The sequence below is a fragment of the Dromiciops gliroides genome, chromosome 1 (genome assembly GCF_019393635.1).
Source record: "Dromiciops gliroides isolate mDroGli1 chromosome 1, mDroGli1.pri, whole genome shotgun sequence".
In the NCBI taxonomy this organism is placed as follows: domain Eukaryota; kingdom Metazoa; phylum Chordata; class Mammalia; order Microbiotheria; family Microbiotheriidae; genus Dromiciops; species Dromiciops gliroides.
In genome coordinates this window covers 559,814,039-559,836,302 of record NC_057861.1, presented here as the reverse complement: position 1 = coordinate 559,836,302, position 22,264 = coordinate 559,814,039, and the positions used below count along the sequence as shown (strand labels likewise).

Here is a 22,264-nt window from a genome sequence, read left to right as displayed (position 1 = left end):
GAAAGTGATGTTGATGGCCTGAGCAAATTAAGTTTTGAGGATGGTTTCAATATTTAAAAAAAAAAAAAAAAGAAATAACCCAGCTTACATGGCTTGGGTCTTTGTTAGACATAGAGTGCCTAACAGAGAGAGACACAGCTAGATAGCGGTTCAACAGCAACAACAACAAATCTGGAGTTTTAATTCTGTATGAGATATGATATGGAAGGGGGAGCGAATATCTTAACTTTTTTAGTATTGTGAGATAAAAATTGGATATTAGATCATAAATCTCCCCTACTTAACCTTTCCCTTAATTTACCTCCCAGACTAGTAAATGGAAGAAGCTTCTGGTTTTCTAGTTAGAGCTTTTATTGTATGGTAGTCACAAGGTGATGTAGATTAGAAGGATAGGAGAATAGAAATACAATACAAATCTTCTTAAGTCTAGGCTTAGTCTATATTCCGTATAAAACTCACCAAAACCCAAGGCCACCTTTGGGGAGAGAGACCGAGTCAAGCGCGTGCTGTTAACCGAGAGCCGGGCCGAGTCAAACTCCAGTCTGCGTCTGTCTGTGCAGCGCAGCCAGGAGACCAGCGGAGTAGGAAAAAGGCCCACTTCCGTTCTCTCCTTGCCTTTTAAGCTTGCACCCCAGAAATCGAGTGCTCAGCAGGCAATCTGGCATGCATTGCAGGCGGACTGGTGTGCGTAGCTCATGCTGTTGGTCTCCTCCCCAAAAGGGTGGTCCTAAAAAAAAACTGGCGTCTCTCCATTATCTAACCGACTGTTAAAACTTTTTACCGCAGTATTGTGCTCTTTGTTTTATTTTTTTAATAATGTACATTTTTATTTATAGTTTTGAGTTCCAAATTTTATCCCTCCTTGATTCCCTCCCCTCCCCACTCTCTGATGCTGTAAGCAATCAGATATGGGCTATACATGTGCAATTATGTAAAACATTACCATATTAGCCATTTTGTCCAAGAAAACTTGAATAAAAGAAAAAAAATGAAAGAAGGTGAAAAATAGCATTCTGTCTGTGTTCAGTCAATATTGGAAAGTATGTTTCATCATTAGTCTTGGATCATTGTATTGCTGAGAACAGTTAAATCACTCACAGTTCTTCATCAAACAATCTTGCTGTCTCTGGGCACAATGTTCTCCTGGTTCTGCTCATTTCACTATACATCAGTTCATACAAGTCTTTCCAGGCCTTTTCTGAAATCATCCTGTTTGTTATTTCTTATAGCACAATAATAATATCTTAATTTTAGGACAAGATTGTTGAAGTGATAGGCCTACTATCTTGGTTAGACCACATCTGTAGTTTTGTTATAAGATGTTCGAGGCACATTTAAAAGAGGACAATCAGAATAATGAAGTCATTAATATCATGATGAAAGTGAATAATTGAACGAACTTGGTATGCTTAGGAAGAGAGGGAGGAAGTTTGTGAAGGATCACTCTATAGAAAGTGGGATTAAATTCATTTTGCTTAGCCCAATATGGCAAGACTATGAGTCATAAATGGGAAAAGCAAAGAAATAAATTTGAGCTATGATGTAAGGAAAAACTTACTAAAAAATTAGAGCTACTGAAAAGTAGCCTAGTCAGCCTTACAAAATAGAAGTTTCCTATTCATCAATGAGTATAAAAGTAAAGGTTGTATAAAGTTTTGTTGGTATACTTTAATAGGCATTCTTGATTAGCATTGGGACGGATAAGACAATCAGTCAAATAATTTCCAATTCTGAAATAATGAGATTTTATCACACTTAATTCTCACACCAACCCTTTCAGGAAGAACATGTTAACAAATCACCATTTTATTAATAAGGAAAATGAGACTCAGAAGGAGAAGTGATTTGCCCCAAATCACAAAACTAATAAGCATAATTTCCAAGACATCTAACTAATAAGGTAGACAGGGCCTATGTACTATGGCTTTTGTTATTATTATTGTTGTTGTTATTGTTACTACACTATATTGACTCTATAGCCTAGGGTTATATCTTGAGTTATAAACTGCTGTTAACAAGGGGCTATAGTTTCAAATTATATTCTGCTAAAGAAGTCAAATAGTTTATTGCTCATAGAAATCCAAAGGGGGAAAAGAAACAAAACAGTAGAATTCTATTTACTTTTCACTAAAGAAAAATAAAATAAAGAAAAAAAGGTAAATTTTGGATTTATTGACTCATGCTGCTATGGGATCATTTCTTTTCTTTTTCTCTTCTGAAGGAAATGAGAAAATCTGAACACAAAGTAATTCAAAAATATAAACTAAAGGCTTCCTGGTGATTAGCTTAAACAACATAGGCATGGTCAATAAGATGCCTGTGGCAAAGAAAGAGAATAAGTATAGTGTTAATGACCACATTTTGTAAACATTAGGATATATAATAAATCTTTTCGCTTCCACAATCAGCATGGGTAACAGGGTTTTAGAAGATTTTATTCCTAGAAACCATACGGCTAATTGGTACCATCACCATATTTTTTACATAGTATACCACCACTGTGTTCATGGTTTGCATGTAATGTGAGTGGGTTCAGATAATTCTATATAAAAATATGATTCTTTCTTTGAGCCTATAACTGCTATGGCAAATCTCCACTCTTTGTAATGTTTTATTCTATTTTTGACTTATTCATTCAGTCATTATTTGCAAAATAATGGGAATTTCTAAGGTACTGCAATCATTTATGTTGAGACATGGACACAGTGTTTGAAGCAAGTTTTATTCTAGAAAATCTGATATTCATAGTCATCAGTTACAGCTGAACCTAGAGAGAAGTTGCCTTGAAGCACTTTGTCATCATGTCAGGCTTCAAATTGAATATTTACTTATTTTTGTGTAAACTTTCCTACTGAGGCCATATAGTAAAACTTACAATTGACACTTTAATTTAGTTCAGCAAATGCTTATTAAATTCTTGCTACTTGCAAGACATTAAGCTAAATTGTACTGTAGGTACAGAGGCAAAAATTAAACAGTTTCTGCCTTCAAGGAGCTTACTTTCAACTGGGAGGGGATATAACATACATGTAGGTAACTTAATACAAGAAATGCACAAGATAAATCAGATAAAATCAAAGAAAATTGAGATGAGTGCAAAGTCCCATGATATATGTGTATCTATAAACTTGTTGTGTTGGGATGAATCTGAAGCAAAATGAGTACCCAGCAACTGGGAAATGGTTGAATAAAGTATAGTATATGAATGAAACAAGGTATTATTAGTGCAGTGGACTGTCTTTTGCCTTTTTTTAATCTCCAGCACTTAGCATAGTGCCTAAAACGTAGTAGCTGCTTTATAAATGCTTATTGACTCACCATAAAAAATATATATATATATATATATGTATATATATGTATATATATATGTGTGTGTATATATATATATGTATAAAAGCAATTCAGAGAAACTAAGAAATAATTATATGAACTGAAATAGAGCAAAGAACCAAAAGAACAATTTGTGTGATGGCCACAATAATGGAAAGCAAAACACACTGAAAGACTTCAGTTGTTTAATCAATGCAATAACCAAACATTACTTCAGAGAACTGATGTGAACCAAACTTCCTTCCTGTTGGCAAAGATTGTTTCCACTTTAATTTCAAATCTATCATGTCCAAAATGAAACTGATCATCATTCTCCATAAATCTGCCTCTCATGCACACTTCTTCCTACTGAAGGAACTACCCAGGTTCATATCCTTAATATCAGGGTCCTTAACTTTCCATCTCTCTCATTCTCCTTATTCAATAAGTTCCTATGCTTGTCAATTCTTCTTCAACAATCTCTTCTATTCATGTCCATCTCTTCACTCACAGGACAATCCACCCTAATTCAGGGTCTTATCACTTCTTATCTAGACTACTAATAGCCTTTTAATTGGTCTCACTTCTTCTTGTTGCTTCTTTACTCTATCTTTTAAATAATGAAGAAACTAATGAAAAAGTATTTATCAACTGCCTGTTGTTGTTTAGTGGTTCTCAGTCATGTCTGCCTTTTCATGACTCCTTTTTGGGGTTTTCTTGACAACGATACTGGAGTGGTTTGCCATTTTCTTCTCCAGATCATTTTATAGATGAGGAAACTGAGGCAAACAGGATTAAGTGACTTGCCCAGGGTCACAAAGTCAGTAAATGAGGCCAGAATTGAACTCAGGTCTTCCTGACTCTGGGTCTGGAACTCTATTCATTGGACCACCTAGGTGACCTTCTCAACTGCTTACTAAGTGCTAAGTGCCTGGCCTAAGTCCTGTGGACACAAATAGAAATACTTTTAAGCTACAGGAGACATGGAAAGACTCAGGAGTCCTAAGGTGAAAAATAAGCAGATGGAAACAATTTGTTTCATGCATAAATCAGACTGTACCATTCATTTTATAAAACCATAGATTAACAGGGATTCAGAGGCCATTTAATCAAATTCCATCATTTCACAATTGAGTAACCTGAGGCTCAGGGAATGGAAGAGACTTGTCCAAGAACACATAGGTAATAAGTATTAGAGGGAGGAGTCAGATAAACAAGCATTTGTTAAGTACCTATTATGTACACTGTACTAAGTCCTAGGGATACAAAGTCAAAAGGACAATTCCTGCTCTCAAGGAGCGTACTGTCTAATAATAGAGTCAACATGAAAATAACTACTTACAAAAAAGGCATATAAGAAGAGAAATGGAGACAAACAACAGACAGAAGGGGAATGAGAAAGGCTTCTTGTATAAGGCAAGTTTTTATCTGGGACTTGAAGGAAGGCAGGAAGGACAGGAGATAGAGATGCAGAGGGGATAGCCAGTAAGTCAGCCTGGAGTCAAGAAATTAAGCATCTTGTGGAAGGAAGGGCAAGAGCAAGGATGCCAGTGGCCCTGGGTTGCAGTTGAACATGAGATTCTTTTCTTTTCTTTTTTTTTTTTTTGGTTGGGCAAGTGGTATTAAGTGACTTGCTCAGAGTCACGCAGTTAGTAAGTGTCAAGTGTCTGAGGCTGGATTTGAACTCATGTCCTCCTGATTCCAGGGTCAGTACTTTATCCACTGTGCTACATAGCTGCCCCCCTGAACATGAGTTTCTAATTCCAGAGGACATGTTCTTTCCATTGTGCCATTATGCCTCTCTCTGATCAACACTTCTCCATAACTCCTAGTGGCTCCATGATAAAATATAACCGGCCATATTACATACTTTGAGATGAAGCAGGCAGATCCAACTGCATGCTATTGAATTAATCTAGGAATATAATATGATGAGGGCCTGCACTGGGGTGGTGGCAGTGTTAGACGAAAAAGATGCTAGGAAAGTAAAATGGAACAAAATCTCAACTTCAAGGTAACATAACAAGGTGTCCTTTGAGTCTCTGTAAGATTCATTGAAGTAAGCAGTGACAGATAACTGTGACGACACTGTATTTTAAAAATAATTTATTGCTGTTTTGACAGATTGTTAATCCTAAATGTAGTAAAAAGGAAAGTAGCCAGATGTAAGAGGCATTCTATATGGATGATGAAATCCTCCAGATGCCTCTATTTGTGGTGACACTGTATTGATTTCAAAAAACCCTGGAACATTGCAGAGCCAAATTTATATCCAATAATTTCTCAAAAGTTCTAACACTAATGGCCTATTGGCAGAGCTGTGACTTGGCCCAGCCATATGGAAAACGGAAACTATTCTAAATGGTCATATCCTTTGATCCAGAAATTCCACTGCTGGGTGCATAGCTTAAGAAGTTCATTGACCAAAAAGCTCTGTACACAATGACATATTTATAGCAATAGGTTTCATGTTAACAAAGAACGAGAAACAAAGTTAATGCCTATCGATTGGGGCATGCTTAAACAAATCGTGGTACATGAATATAATGGGATATAACTATGCTATATAATGAGGAATACAGTAAAAGCATAGGAAAACCTGCATAAACTGATGTAAGATGAAGTAGGAGGAAATAGTTCTTCCTTGTTCATTATTCAAGAATAGCAATGACTAAAAATCTTAATGAAAGAACAACCACCCAGAAACAATGGGAACTGAAAGTTGGAAAATTCTAAAGAACAAAGTTGGATTCTAAGAAAAACTATGAGATTATTCATCCTCTTTTTTTTCTTTGCAAAGGAAAGGGTCCATTTGTGTGTAACATAAGATATAATACCATTTTTTTAATATGTTGATTGTCCTCAATTTTTTTCTTATAAGAAATAATAAGCTATCTAGAAGGGGGAAGAGGGCACAATCTGCCTGCCTTTTTTCTTTTTTTGTTTCAGTGATAACCCACCCTCACCCCCAGCCACCTATGCCATGGTTGACAAAGTGGGAGTAGGCTGTATCCACAGTGTAGACATCCTCCTTGTAGTCCACATTAAAAAGGTAGGTGATCCCCTGATGGTCTTAGATCTTTTCCCTCCATTCGACCTCCTCAGAGGTGATGATCTCAGCCACATATTTCATGGCAAAGCTGTGGCAGCAAATCTCAAGCGTGTAGACACCCCAGCCACGACAGTGAGAAATATGCCCTGGCTGTAGCAGATAACCTCTCTGCGCCACGCAATTGGGGCAGTTGTTGCTGCTTCGGCATCAAGTGTTCGGCACCTGGCATTGGGCCTTATAGGCAAATTTATATAGTGATACAACTGGGCAGAAGCCATTGGCCTGTGTCTCTAGATAGTCCTTGCATTCACAGCCTGTGGCCACGGGGGTGAGGGTCATCCCTTGCCCACCTTGTACTTACTGATGTATGTGAAGTCCCGGGCAGGGCGGGGGTCCCATCTAAGTCCACTTTATTTTCCACTGAGATGTGGCGCTTCTGAGCCCGTTTGTCTCACAAGCCCATTTGGCCCCTATGCTGCAGGGCCTTGAGCTGCTAGGCCTTCTACACCAGGAAATCTACCTGGGCTGCATCCAGGTGTCTGGGGCGGGGGTACAGACGGAATAACTCATGCTCCCGGGCTCGGTGGAACTTCTTCAAGTTCCTGGCACACCTCAAGTTCCAGAGTGGCTCCCAGGTGTTCTCTGGGTAACTTCTCCACTTTACATGGTAGTACTATTGTTTCTGGACCTTCTTCTAGTTCCACCTCACAGATACACAGATACACAGATATACACAGATCCAGGAGATGCCAAGAACGGGGCAGGAGGTCTCGGCTGGTCGGTACAAATACTGTAGTTGGCTCCACGAAGACTTACCGGACACTTTGCAATCTATTAAATTTTCCGCTATCTTCCACTACCCTTGGGTAGTAGACATTGACTAAGGAAGCCAGGAGCCCCACTAGAAAAACTGCGGTCTGGGCGGGGTCTGGACCTGGGCCAGGAGCAGTATTAGAATAAGAAACATCCTACTTCATCAAGGAAGGATGCTGGTATAGGTAGAATGTAAACTAATTAAAAGAGAATTTTAAACTTTAAAGTCTGCATTGAACTATTGTAGTACTCTTTAATGTAAGTCTTTTTTTACTTCATCAATTCAATGGACTCATCAAATCAATAGGCTATTAAGGGAAACTAAAAGTATGATAAATCTATCAAGTGTTTGTTTAAACTATTTTAAGATAGTGATGTTAGAATGGTCCATTCACATATTATTGGAATGTTTATTTTATAATATTTATAAGTATCAAACAAAGTTAGTCCCTCTGGACTTCTATTAGTTAATGCTAATGTTTTGATAAGTTAGACATAGGTGACCCAATATCCTGAATTTTCTAGTACATAAACATTTTTAAAAGAGAAAACACACTTTTAACAACATTTTGATTTTTTTTTTTTTCCTTTTTGCCATGCTAAGTATCCTTTTTCACTGAGAATAATTTAGGAGTTAAGTAGAAGACGTCAAGGTGAGATTGGAGGGCAGGGGTTCAAAATGACAAAAAAATAAAGAGGACTTGAGGGGCTAAATTTTGGAAAGAGTGAATGAAAAGTAATGATGATAACTATGCAGAAGCAATACTGTTAAGATCAAGATAATGTGTTAGAAGAAAAAAGAGGGAAGCTTTATGAGCCATATAACTGCAGGTCAAATTAGAGTATAAATAAAAATGCTTACCTTAGGGATATTGATGGAAGGTAAAATCATGGGGCAAAGGTGACTAGTGTGTCACTGAATGATGTGGAAAGACTATTTAATATAAGATGATTGAGATCATGGTAATTTTATGCTGAAGCCAATCTAGGAGTCAAAATTTTTGCTAACTTCAGTCACTTCATCATTGGGTTACATAATTTCAATAAAATCTTTATTGTTGCTCAACAATAATTCTATATTATTTAGAATCTAACATTCTTCACAGCATCTGTTATTTTTTTCTCTTTCATCAAAAATGAACTACCAGACTTCCGGGGTGGAGCCAAGATGGCGGAGGAAAGGCAGCGAGCTCCTGAACTCATGACACGATCACTCCCAAAAACATCCAAATAAAGTCATAGGAAAATGCCCAGAGCAGCAAAACTCACAGAAGAATGTGCTGAAATCATCTTCTAACCAAGAACGGCTTAGAAGGTCAGAAGGAGGGAGCTGCTGTGCTGATACAGGAGTTGGGCCCAACCCCACAGTTACCCTGACACAGATCCAGTCTCAGGAAGTCTTCACCAGAGAAGGAGACCCCCTGAGCCTCTGAATCAGCTGAAAGCACCAGTGTCGTCTGGAACTAAGCTCACAATCTGGTGAGTGGGCTGAGCCCTGGGCAGGGGAAAAATGAACTAACTACTATCTCTACTTAAAGCATGTGACAAGCAGTATATAGCTAAGTTGTTTCTGTCTCCTTCATAGGTTTTTTTTTTTACCTTAATCTATTTTCTCCTTTAAGAAATATCCTTGATATTCTCTTCTATCCCTTTGATTATTCCTAAATTAAAAAAAAACTAGTTATACATATATACATATGTAAATATACACACATGTATATGTGTATATGCATGTATACATGTATACAGATATGTGTGTATACACACATGACTCAGATCTTTATTTCTAAGTCTAACCTCTTTTTGGAGCACCAAGGTCATCTCTAATTAGAAGTAGCATCAACACTGCCAATTGAGCATGATTCAAATAGCTCTCCTTTCAAACAGGTTCTACCTTCAGACAACTGTTTCTGTCAATGGCATGGTCTTATGTTCCTTTCATCTCTCTTACCTCTTATGCCCAATATATTACCAAATTTGTTTAGACTTTCCTCCACAAAATGTATTGCATTGTCCCCTCTCCCCCATTCCCATCCTGATAACAGGCTCTCATTACTATTTTTCAAGCACTATCATAATAGTCTCAGATATTCATTCTTCCAATCTTCTCTTTTATGTCCATTCTTTATACCACTTATAAGATAGTAATTTTATATACTTATAGACACATCCCTCTTCTGCTTAAAAATCTTTACTATTTCCCAAATATCTAGTAAGAAAAAAATATTGCATGTCTTTCAGTCATCTACTATTTAGTACACCCTTATCTTTCCAGCCTCATCTCATTTCTCATATCATTTATAAGATTTACAAGACAATATATCCTGTCATCTTGTCATTGGCTTTGTTTATCCAGTCTTATCTCATAAATCCTATATGCTCATCAAATGGAAGTACTTCCTGCTCGGTATACATATTCTATGCTATCTTTGCTCACTTGAACATACGACTCAAATGTTCTACCTCTCCTTTTATACATGTTGAATTCTTATTAATCTTTTAAATTTTAACTTTGAAGCCAAGTTCTCCAGGAAACCTACCCTGATCCTCCAAGTTGTACTTAAGTTCCATCTTAGAATCCCAATATGTTTTTCACTTAATTATGCAATATTTTATTGTATATTTACCTGCATTTATTTCATTCTCTTAGTAGACTATAAACTCCATGTGGTTTGGGGAAGTGAGTTTTTTAAAATGTTTAAGCTTAAAACCTTTTAAGGGAGCAGCTAGGTGATGCAGTGGATAAACTGCTGGACCTAGATTTAGAACGACCTGAGTTCAAATCCAGCGCCAGACACTTGACACTAGCTGTGTGACCCTGGTCAAGTCACTTAACCCTCATTGCCCCACCAAAAAAAAAAAACCCAAACCAAAAAATAACCTTTTAAGTTTTAAACTTTTTGCAGTTTTCAAAGGCTTATGATACTATTTTTCACATATTAAATTCTTAATAAATATTATAATCACAAATCAATAAATAATTATCAAATTAGTAAAATATCATTTATTTTAATGATTATTGAATAAATAAATCTATTAAAATAGATGAATAAATTAATGAATTTGTTGAGTATGAATATTTTAAACAATCAGTATTTTTCACAATCATGGAATTCTAAGTAAAATTAGTTTTATAATCAGTATAATATGATGGGCCTCACCAGCATTTAATGTTTTGGTAATTGTTGATGTTTATGTTTTGTAATAAGTCATAGGTTATATGATGATAATGTGGATCTTGTAGTTTAGAGGTTCAAGAAGAGAATGAAGATTTCTTTAGTGGTACTTCTCTCTTTCCATGAAAGATAACAAGAAGAATGAAATGAAACATAACTAATGTATATTGAGTGATGGCAAACCTTTTGGATGACTGAGATATAGTCCTAAATAATTATAACAACTCGAATAAGATGAACATATATATTAAATACTATATATATATATCTATCTATATAGTATATATACTATATATATATATACTATACTATATATATATTAAATACTATACATTAGTTAAGAAATTCAGCTCACAAAATACGGGATATATATCTAGGTCATTGAAAATAATCTGGATCTTAGTGGACTTAATGTCAATGAGTTATCAGAAAGCTAACATAGAGTTGGCCTGCAACAGCTCAAGATATTTGGCAGATATGCAGCACTGTTGACCACTTGATAACCTTGGCTACCCCACAAACTTCAATCCACCAGTAATACATTATAATTGGTTCACTAAAACCTAGTTTTGTTTTTCTTTTCCTGAATACCACAACTTTTTGTGCTGTTTCCAAGACAGAATGATTTCCTTACACATTCCTTGACACACAGAACATCAAAGATTTAGAGATGCAAGGAGGTTTAGAGGGCATGAAATTTAACCTTTTCATTTTTTCAGATGAATGAAGTAAGACATAGATTGCTTCAGGGGTTTTCCCAGGGTCAAACAGCTAGTAAATGTCTGTGGTAAGAATTGAAGTCAGGTCTTCCTAAATTGATTTCTCACTCCACTCCCTAAGGTGTGGAACTGGCATATTTATTCATACCCAATCAAAATTTTGCTGTCACTTCCATTGAGAAATCATGTCTTCAGTGTTCACCCTGTTGCTATCATCCTTTCATCCCTAGGTCATTTTCCTTCCTCCCCTATAAGTTTAATATCTGAATCCATCTTCACACTAATCTTGCCTCTCTCAAACAACCTGAACTTCTCGGCCCTCCACCTCTTCAACTACTATGACCCCTGTCTCTCCTTCAAGAATACATAAAACGAGTCATATTTTAAACATCATTTCTTCCAACTTCTCTCTCTCCTTTACTTACTCTCATAGAGATTTTCTCTAGTCCCCAGAATCCCTGATTGTAGTGCAGAAAATGAGATATGGCAGGAAAAAATAGCTAATTCAGTCATAGGGCAAAATAAGAGAGGTATAGAATTCATAGAATCATAGATTTAGAGGTTAATTGGGACATCTAGTTCAACCTTCTTATCTTACAGATGAGGAAATAGGCTAAGAGCTCTAGGGGCTTGACTAAGACCACAAGAATAATTAAAGGGAGAGTCTGAATTTGAACCTGGATCCTTTTACTTCAAAACTAGTACACTTTTCATTGTACCATGGTAATATTCAGAAGAGGGGAGATTATAGTGTGTTTGTATTTTGCACTGATTAGATGATATGTAAATTATTATGTTTAGTTTTGGCATCAAATTTAGGGTGGACATTGTTAAATTGTGGAATATCTAGGGAGAACAACCAAGATGATGGAAGACCTCAAGTCAATGCTATCTAAGGATCATTTGAATAAACTGGGATGTTTAGCTTGGAGAAGAGAAATCTTGATAGCTTCCTTCAAGCATTTGAAGGTTGTTATTTTGAAGAAGAATTAGAGTTGTTGTTGTTGATTTTTGTTTTTTCTTGGACCCAGGGGACAGAACTATGAACTAATTGTATAAGTTTGGCAGATTTGGCCAGTAAGTTTGACAGAGAAAAAAAGAACTTTCCAGGTAATTATGACTACCAAAAAAGGGATACAGCCAATCAGTTATCCTTCACTAGAAGTCTTTGAAGGAAGTTTGGAAGATCACTTGTTCGGAAGGAATATTATGAAGAAAATCTTTGATTAAAGATAGATTATACTAGATGTCATCTGAGGCCTTGTACAACCCTGAGATTGCATCCTTCTCTAAATTGAAATATTCTGAGTATGCTCTTTGAATTCTATTTTTTCCATGTTCTAACACATACCCTCATTTTCATATATTTATATAAGTAAGTACAAAATCAAGAGGAAAAGGATGGTGTATTGGATAGAGAGTTGTGAACAGGGCTAGAAAATGAACTTCTTAGTGCCTCAGGCAGCTGAGACCGAGTTGCCAAGCAGAGGTCAATTTGCACTAGTAGAGGGAGTTCCTCAGGTTAAACACTCTACACTAATAAAATCACAAGGCTAGTTTACAAAGAAGACTGAAATCTAAGGAAGAAAAGACGTAAGACTCTAGTGTTGGCATTTTTCCCTTGTTTTCTTGTCACAGTGAGCTAGGGATCTGACATCTTGTATTATTAACATTGAATGCTTGATTATCTATAGATGTTTAAATTGGATTTTAAATTACATAATTGAGAATACTTTATGGCACAAGGAGTTCTGTGCCATATGATAGGAACAAGTGACTGAAGCATCACAAATATTGTGTGGTTCAATATAAATCTGTTCTGCTGATTACTGATGCTTCCATTCTGAAACCTTTATTCAGAAATGATAGCGTATCATTGATCCTTAGAATGTCAGAACAGGAAGGGATCTTAGAAATTTAATATTACTTTATTTCATAAGTGAGGAACCTTTAGTCTGGATAGAATGACTTGTTGGAGGACTGAAGGCAGACTATTAGCAGGACTGACACTAGGGCACAGTTTTTTGAATCCCATTCAAGTTCAACCCCATTATCTATTCATTATACCATTCTTATCCATATATTGTATATTTTCATATATAGAAATGAGTAAAATCCTTAATTTTTCTCAGAAATAGAAATTAATAACTCAGGAAATCCCAAAATTTAGTAGGTTCCATCCTGATATCATATGGCTAAAAAAAGAAATACCTAATCATTTCTACCACTACATTTGATACCATCCAGTTTTCGTGTGATAAGGTAAAGTTTACTTCATGTTGCTGTCAACATCATTATCATCAATATCCATGTCTGTCACTTGTACCAGAAAAACTAGGCATTTATCCAAAAATGGCATTTAACAATGCCCCAAATCCTTTTTCACACACACAAAAAAAGACCAAAAACCCAACAACATTCAAATCACTTACAGATTAGCCAACTTGGTAGTAGTTTCATTTAGTTAAACAGCACATACTGAGTTTCCTGCAGTTGTTTTTCCTAGATTTTTTTTTTCTTGATAACATGGTAAAAAAGTTCCACCATTTTGTGGTCACATAAAATACATTAGGGAAATGGGGGAGGAATAGGGGAGGAGAAGAAAAGGGATGTACTTCAGATATGCAACAATATGTGTAAAGCATATAACAATGGCAAAATCATACCCAAAAGCAAATTATATATTATTACCAATTTAGTAGTGATAGCCTACAAAGATTTATGACAGGTTTGGCACCAAGAAAATTCAGTGTCTCTTACTTTGATAATAGCCTAACACTCTAATTTTGCCAACAAATTACCCAATTTATGTTTCTTCGTGAGATAAAGTGGCTCACTCTTGCTCTGTCTCTGCTTCTCTGTGTCTGTGTCTCTGTTTCAATGTCTAACTGCCTGTTTCTTTGATATTAAGGTTACTAATATATCCACAGAATACTTTTATCCATAAGCATGGTTCAAGAATCTTCAAAGAATATAATTTTAAGCTTTTGGTATAAATAATTAAGTTCTTATAATAGGAATTCCATTGGTCAATCTACTATATCATAAGAGGTCCAATGCTGTACAAATTAATTAAGGTTCAGTAAAGTAATTAAATTTATTAACAAAATAAGCTTACAACTTTTTATTATGTCTCAAAAAACCCTTTTAATATATAATATGGTCTTTTCTATACTCATTTTGTTATATTATTTAACATTGAGTTTAAGAGATTTTGACACATATTCATTAATTTTTCATCTTGAAACCAAATCACAATAGTTATTAATCATATCTTTGAAGAATAGCCCAATATTTGAAACCAAATCTAGCCTCGATTATGACATATTTTCAGTGGAAATGGAATAAAGCAAGTTCTAAGATAAAGCATAATAATTTCAATAAATTTCTTAACCTTTTGATATGTGTTGCATTATTTCATTTCCATGTCAGAATTTCTATAGTTCCAAAACAATTTTGCTTCTTAGTATATCAATATATTTATCAGTGTGACATATTTAAAAAATTTTTTTTGGCGAGGCAATTGGGATTAAGTGACTTGCCCAGGGTCAAATAGCTAGTAAGTGTTAAGTGTCTGAGGCCGGATTTGAACTCAGGTTCTCCTGACTCCACGGCTGGTGCTCTATCCACTGCGCCACCTGGCTGCCCCGAGTGTATCATTTTAATAGTTGAGACAAGACTTTTAATTTTTAAAATATCTCTAAAAGATTTTTTTGGTGATGGATGTTTTATTGTTTGATGGCAATGCCCAGATCCTAAAGGTTCAACTGTACTTCTTGGACAACTGATTTGGATAAATCTTGGATAATAATAAAAAAAAAATTTCATGAGAAAAATCCATAATTAATAGTGCTCATCTGCATTACCTTTTCCAGAACAAGTGGCTTTTTATTTTTTGTTTTTGTTTTTAATTCAAAGCAGTGTTTAGAACCAGAATTGGTTTTTGTTTTTCCTTCTGATCTCAATGTCCTTCCAACTTCAGGAATTTCAAACAATATTGTAAAGATTTCAATAACACGTCTAGTAGTCAGGCCCCTCTCAAGGTCTTTACTTATTTGATGGCTATTAATTAGGATATTTTGTTGCAACAGCTGAACACTTGATGTTTTTCATCTTTGACCCACTCTTTCCTTAGCTCTTAGGTGATTCTAATGTTATTTTACTGTGGCCTTGAATGATTCATGAAACACTTTTTTTTTAATCTACTGCAATTATAATAGCTCTAATAGTCATTTAAGTATGTGCTTTGAGAGCCATGTGCTTTTTGTCCATTTCCTTGGACTAGTATCCATTTTTTTTTTGGTGAGGCAATTGGGGTTAAGTGACTTCCCCAGGGTCACACAGCTAGTAACTGTTAAGTGTCTAAGGCCGGATTTGAACTCAGGTCCTCCTGAATCCAGGGCTGGTGCTCTATCCACTGTGCTACCTAGGTGCCCCTAGTATCCATTTTTTAAAATTGCATAATTAAAAACACAACTATAGCCAGCAGTGAAACATGCATGCATAGCACAAAATGTAGTACTCAACTGACAGAGAACTAACTAAAGGTGAAGAAATCATTTCAGTCCAGTTGTATCTAGACAAGGTCAAACATACTGATAGAAGCAAAACCACATAGCCATTGTAGTCCCCAAATTAAGCCATATCAAATAATTCCTTGCACCAAGTAATTCAAACAATGAGACTAATTTCTGAAAGGATGAACTTCAGTTTGTTGTTGTGCAGTGGTTTCAAACATATCTGACTCTTCATGCCCCTATTTTGGGGGTTTCCTTGGTAGAGATATTGGAGTGGTTTGCCATTTCTTTCCCCAACCTTTTTTACAGATGAGGAACTGAGGCAAACTGGGTTAAGTAACTTGTCCAGGGTCACACACCTAGTAAGTGTCTGAAGCCAGGTTTGAACACAGGAAGATGAGTCTTCCTGACTTCAGGCCCCAACACTCTATCCACTGTGCTACCTAGGTGACCTCACAATAGCCCTATGAGGTAGGTTTTGTACATGAATACACTTAGGTTCAGAGAGATCACCTCTCTTACATGTGCTCTGAATAAGATTCTTAGACAGGATTACAGCTGCAGACCCAACAACCCTATGAATTTAATCAGCTGTGAGTGAGCATATTTGAATAGGACAGGCAGCTAGGTCTAAACCCTGTTTTAACCTTAACATTTAACCCTGTTTGCCTCAGTTCCTCATCAGCATAATGAGCAGGAGAAATAAATGGCAAACTAGTCAGTATTTCTGCCAAGAGAATCCCTGAAACAGAGTCATGAAGAGTCAGATATTCCTGAAAAGACTGAGCATTTTTATTCCTGGTGTAACTTTTGCTGGACTGCTATATAGTCTGACAGTGTAGAGGCTCTAAGTTCCAGCTTAGATTCTGGTATCTAGAGTTAAAAAAACAAAACAAAACAAAACAAAATTATTTTCTAAATGTATAGGATCTCTAGACCTGCCACTAATTGCTAATCCTGAGGGAAAGGTCTATCATTCTTCCTAAATTACAATGTTTTCCAGAGGCAAAGTCAGCAATCAGGAGGTCACAAAGTACAGTCAATCCTCGGGCTTTGTATTCAGGATCTTCAAAAGGAAATTTTCGTGGTACAATAACATAGAAAGACTTCATGTCAGTACAAAATCAGAAAAGGACTTCAAAGGGGGTAATGCACAAAAGGTGGGAAGATAAAGTATTTCTGGGATAAAATGAGGCACAGTCAAGAATTACTTAGCATTGCCTCAGCTAACGGCTCTGCTACTGAAGATAGTGCTTGGTGATATGCTATAATTAGACCAGAAGCAATTCAGTTTGAGTGGTACTGATATATTGACTGGGAAGTCAGAAGAGTAGTAAAAACCAATATAATGGAGACACTGTGTCTGGGGCCTCACCATTGGCAGCATGGTCATTAAAGTGTTTATGGAGAGTTCCTGTGCATCAGAATAGCTCATGGGGATCATAGAATGCCAAGCATACTTGACCAGCCTTCCATTTATCAATGGCTACTTTGTACCTTGTTTGCCAGTTAAGTTTGATCATCTCTTACCCTTTGACTCCAGATCCCGAGGAACATTTCCTGAACCTTTATTGTCATAAAAATTCATCCTCTGATACCCTACTTTTCCACAAGATTGTCTCCTTGGCATGACTCAATAGTCAATAGCAAAATCTTGCCTTCCTGGCATGAACTACTAGCAGTGCTTCAGTGATAATAATGAAGATGTTAGCTGACTTTGAGAGAAGGATAGGGATAAATGAGCTGAAATCTCCTAGCCCAGCAGACAATGTAACTGGTAGCTGTTCTGAGCTAAGCTGCTACTCCTATATCTATATGCCCCTAAGGCCAGAGTGCTATAACTTCCTGTGATGTATAATAATAATAATAATAATAATAATAATAATAACAACAACAACAACAACAACAACAATAACAACAAAGCTAGCATTTTATGGTGCTTTAAGGTTTGCAAAATGTTTTAAAATATGTTCTCAAATATTATATCCAGGCAGCTATTTAGTATAGTGGATAGAACTCTTAGTCTGGGACTCAGGAAGACCTGAGTCCAAATCTGTCCTCAGAAACTTATTAGATGTGTGACCTTGACCAAGTTGCTTAGCCTCTGTTTGTTTCAGTCTCCTCAATGGTAAAATGAGAATAATAACAATACCTGTCTTACAAATTTTTTGTGAAGATCAAACGGGATATTTGTAAAACACTTAGTACAGTGCTTGACACAAATCAGGTTCTATATAAATGTTTATTCCCTCTCTCTTCCTCCCAGTTGTCTCATTTTATCCTATATGGGATGTAGATAGTATTCTTATTTCCATTGTACAGTTGAGGAAACTGAGGTAGGCAGTGGATAAGTGATGCCTGATCACACAGGTAAGAAGTGTTTGAGGGCTGTTTTGGAACATAGGTTTTCCTAACTTCAGGACCAGAATGCAATCTAATGGGACATATTGTTACATTACTGGTATAGGGAACTCCTAAGTAATAAAACTGTCTCTACCAATGCAGATTAGGACATTCTCAGCAATATACAGTCTTATTAGAACATTTACTATAGCACTGCTTGATCAAACAATTTGTCCAAGGTCACATAATATATATTAGAGTCAGGACTTGAATCATGGTTTTCTGTTCTTGGCTTCAAGTAAATTTCTCTGTCCACTAGGCCATATTACCTTGCAACATTAACATAGGGATGTAAATGTTAAAAGTCTTTCTTCCCAAAGGACTATAAAACCATGAATGCTCTTCAACCTAGAAATACCACTACTAGATTGGTACCCTAAAAGAGGTTGTTTTTAAAAAGTTGAATTCAAAATTGGTGTGATGCCCATCAATTGAGGAATGGATGAACAAATTGTGGGATGAGATTAGGATGGAATACTATCATGCAGAAAGAAATAATGAGCAGGGACAGTTCCAGAGGCCAAGCTAAAATGGTGGAGAGTAGCTAGGAACATGCCTGAGCTTTCTCTTATTTCTGTCAAAAACAACATTAAATAAAGCCTCTAAACAGATTCTGGAACTATAGAACCTACAAAAAGAGAGACAGAATCCTACTACTTGAGATAATTTAGAAGACTTCAGGAAAGGTTTGTCTCACCTGGAAGAAAGGGGAGGGTGGCTCAGCACTACTCATCTCAGTTGGCAGCTCACTTCAGCACAGGTCGGCTCAGTGGGCAGCATCTCAACACAGCTGAGAATGGGGCAGCTAAGAAGAGTAAGAAGCTTGCAACAGTGAACCCTGTGCCCCAGGAGCAGACTTCAACTTAATAATTTTAAAAATATCCTTCAACATGAGCAAGAAACAAAAAAGGACCCTTACCATTGACAACTTCTATGGTGAAAGGGAAGAACAAAACTTAAACTCAGATGAGTTGGTCAAAACGCCTAAAAGTAAAGACTCAAATATGAAGATGATCTTGTCTCAAGACAAAAAAGCCTTCTTTAAAGAGCTCAAAAAGGCTTTTAAAAACCAAAATAGAGAGGTAGAAGAAAAAATGGAAAAATAAATGAGAGAAATGAGAGTTACACTGCAAAAAGAAGCACAAAAATTGACTGAGGAAAACAATTCCTTAAAAAAATTCAATTATCAAGGGCAGCTAGGTGGTGCAGTGGATAAAGCCCTGGCCTTGGATTCAGGAGGACCTGAGTTCTAATCCAGCCTCAGTCACTTGACACTTAATAGATCTGTGACCATGAGCAAGTCACTTAACCATTGTTGTCTTGCCCCCCCCGAAAAAAAATATTGGCCAAATGGAAAGAGAAGTGCAAAAGCTTACTGTGGAAAATAAGACCTTAAAAATCAAAACTGAGGGGGCAGCTAGGTGGTTCAGTGGATAAAGTACCAGCCCTGGATTCAAGAGGACCTGAGTTCAAATTCAGCCTCAGACAGTTGACACTTACTAGCTGTTTGACCCTGGGCAAGTCACTTAACCCCCACAAAAAAAATAAAAATGAGAAGATGGAATATGATAACTCCATGAGACACCAAGAATCTGCAAATCAAAATCAAGAAGAAAAATAGAAGAAAATGTGAAATACCTCATTGGAAAAACAACGGACTTTGAAAATAGATCCAGGAGAAATAATCTGAGAATTATTGGACTACCTGAAAGCCATGATCAAGAAAAAAGTCTAGATACCATATTCCAGGAGAACTGCCCTGAAATTGTAGAATCAGAGAATAAAATCATCATTGAAAGAATCCATTGATCACTTCCTGAAAGAGACCCAAAAAGGAACACTTCAAGGAATATTGTAGCCAAACTCCAGAATTATCAGGTGTAAGGATAAAATACTCCAAGCAGCCAGAAAGAAACCATTTAAATATCATGGAGCCACAGTCAGGATTGCACAGGACCTGGCAACTTCAACATTAAAGGATCACAGGGCTTGGAATATGATATTCAGGAAAGCAAAGGAGGTTGGATTACAACCTAGGATCAACTACCCAGCAAAACTGAGCATTCTCTTTCAGAGGAAAAGATGGACATTCAGTGAATTAGGGAACTTCCAAGGCTTCCTGAGAAAAAGATCAAAACTGAACAGAAAATTTGATCTGAAATACAAGACTCTAGAGAAATATAAAGATGTAAACAAGGTGGGGTGGAGGTGGGGGGAAAGGTTGTTCAATGATGTTAAACTGCTTGCGTCCTTATGGGGGAGGATAATATTTTTAACTCTTGGGATCTGTATCTTTATTAAGGTATTGTTATTGAATCAACTTTGATGTGATGATATAAAGAAACTTAAGGGGCAGAATAAAAGAAGACCAGGGGGAGGAGAGGAAGGGGAGGTGGAATGAGGTTAATTACATCATATAAAGAGGCTCAAAAAGAACCCATTACAATAGAGGGAAAGAAGGAAGGGGTGGGCATTGTTGCAACCTTACTTCCATCAAATTTGGTTAGTGGAGGGAATAAAATACATTCCCATTATTATAAAGAAACTTAGCATACTCTTTAAGGAAACAAAAGGGGAGGGGAAAAGGGTGGTATTGATAGAAGGGAGGGCACAAGTGGGGGAAAAGGGGGCAAGAAAAAGAAAGGCAGCTGATAAAAGGGAGGGCAGATTCAGGGAGGCAGTGGTCAGAAGCAAAACACTGGTTAAGTGGAATAGGGTGAAAGCAGTGAAAAAAGAGTACGATGGGGAAAAGAAGATGGAGGGAAATAAATCATTAATAATTTTAATTGTGAATGTGAATGGGACAGGGGTCAGCTAGGTGGCAGAGTGGATAAAGCACCAGTCCTGGATTCAAAAGGACCTGAGTTCAAATGTGACCACAGACACTTGGCATTTACTAGCTGTGTGACCCTGGGCAAGTCACTTAACCCCCACTGCCCCGCAAAAAAAAAATACATTGTAGAATGTGAATGGGATGAATGCTCCCATAAAACAGAAGTGAATAGCAGAGTCGATCAAAAATCAGAATCCTACAATATGTTGTTTACAAGAAACACGTTTGAAACAGAGAGATACACACAGAATAAAGGTAAAAGGTTGGAGCAAAACATGTTTCAGCTAAAGTCAAAAAAGCATGGGTAGCAATTCTTATCTCAGACAAAGCAAAAGCGAAAATAGATCTAGTTAAAAGAGATAAGGGGGCAATGCCAAGATGGAGGAGAGAAGCTAGGAACATTCCTGAGCTTTCCCGTATATCCCTCAAAAACAACATTAAACCAAGCCTCTAAACAGATTCTGGGACTACAGAACCTACAAAAAGAAAGACAAAATCCTGCTTTGTGAGAAAATTTAGAAGACTTCAGCAAAGGTCTGTCTCACCTGGGGTAAAAGGGGAGGGCGGCTCACCTCAGTAAAGCTTGGCTCAGTGTGGATTAGCACCACTCATCTCAGCTGGCAGATCACCTCAGAAAAGCTCCACTCAGTGGCAGTTCAACACTGTTGTAACTCAACACAACTAAGAGTGGGGCAGCCGAGAGTGAGGCAGCCGAGAGTGAGGCAGCCGAGAGTGAGACAGCCGAGAGTGGGGCAGCTGAGAGCAGTAAGAATCTTGCAACCATGAACCCTGTGCCCCAGGAGTGGACTTCAACTTGATAAGTTTAAAAACAGCCTACAACATGAGCAAGAAACAAAAAAGGAACCTTACCTTTGACAACTTCTATGGTGAAAGGGAAGAACACAATTCAAATACAGATGAGTTAATCAAAACGCCCACAAGTGGGGCAGCTAGGTGGCACAGTGGATAGAGCACTGGCCCTGGAGTCAGGAGGATCTGAGATCAAATATGGTCTCAGACACTTGACACTTACTAGTTGTGTGACCCTGGGCAAGTGACTTAACCCCAATTGCCTCGAAAAAAACCCCCAAAACAAAAAAAAAACCCCAAAACCCAAATGGCTTCTGAGAGCTGGTGGGGGCAGCTAGGTGGTGCAGTGGATAGAGCACTGGCCCTGGAGTCAGAAGGACCTAAGTTCAAATCTGGCCTCAAACACTTAACACTTACTAGCTGTGTGACACTGGGCAAGTCACTTAACCCCCAATTTCCTCACCAAAAAAAAAAATGCCCACAAGTGAAGACTCAAGAGGGAAGATTATCTTGTCTCAAGACCAAAAAGCCATCTTTGAAGAGCTCAAAAAGGCTTTTAAAAATAAAATAAAAGAGGTAGAAGAAAAAATGGAAAAAGAAATAAGAGAAATGAGAGTTACACTACAAAAAGA

At 37.0% G+C, this 22,264-nt stretch overlaps 1 protein-coding gene and 1 pseudogene across 6 annotated transcripts in view; both read right to left on the bottom strand.

Moving 5' to 3' along the window:
* LINGO2 (leucine rich repeat and Ig domain containing 2) overlaps window positions 1-22,264 on the bottom strand; it is a 1,558,843-nt gene that overhangs the window by 832,462 nt on the left and 704,117 nt on the right. The window lies entirely within an intron of this gene.
* LOC122751742 lies at window positions 6,272-17,216 on the bottom strand (annotated as a pseudogene).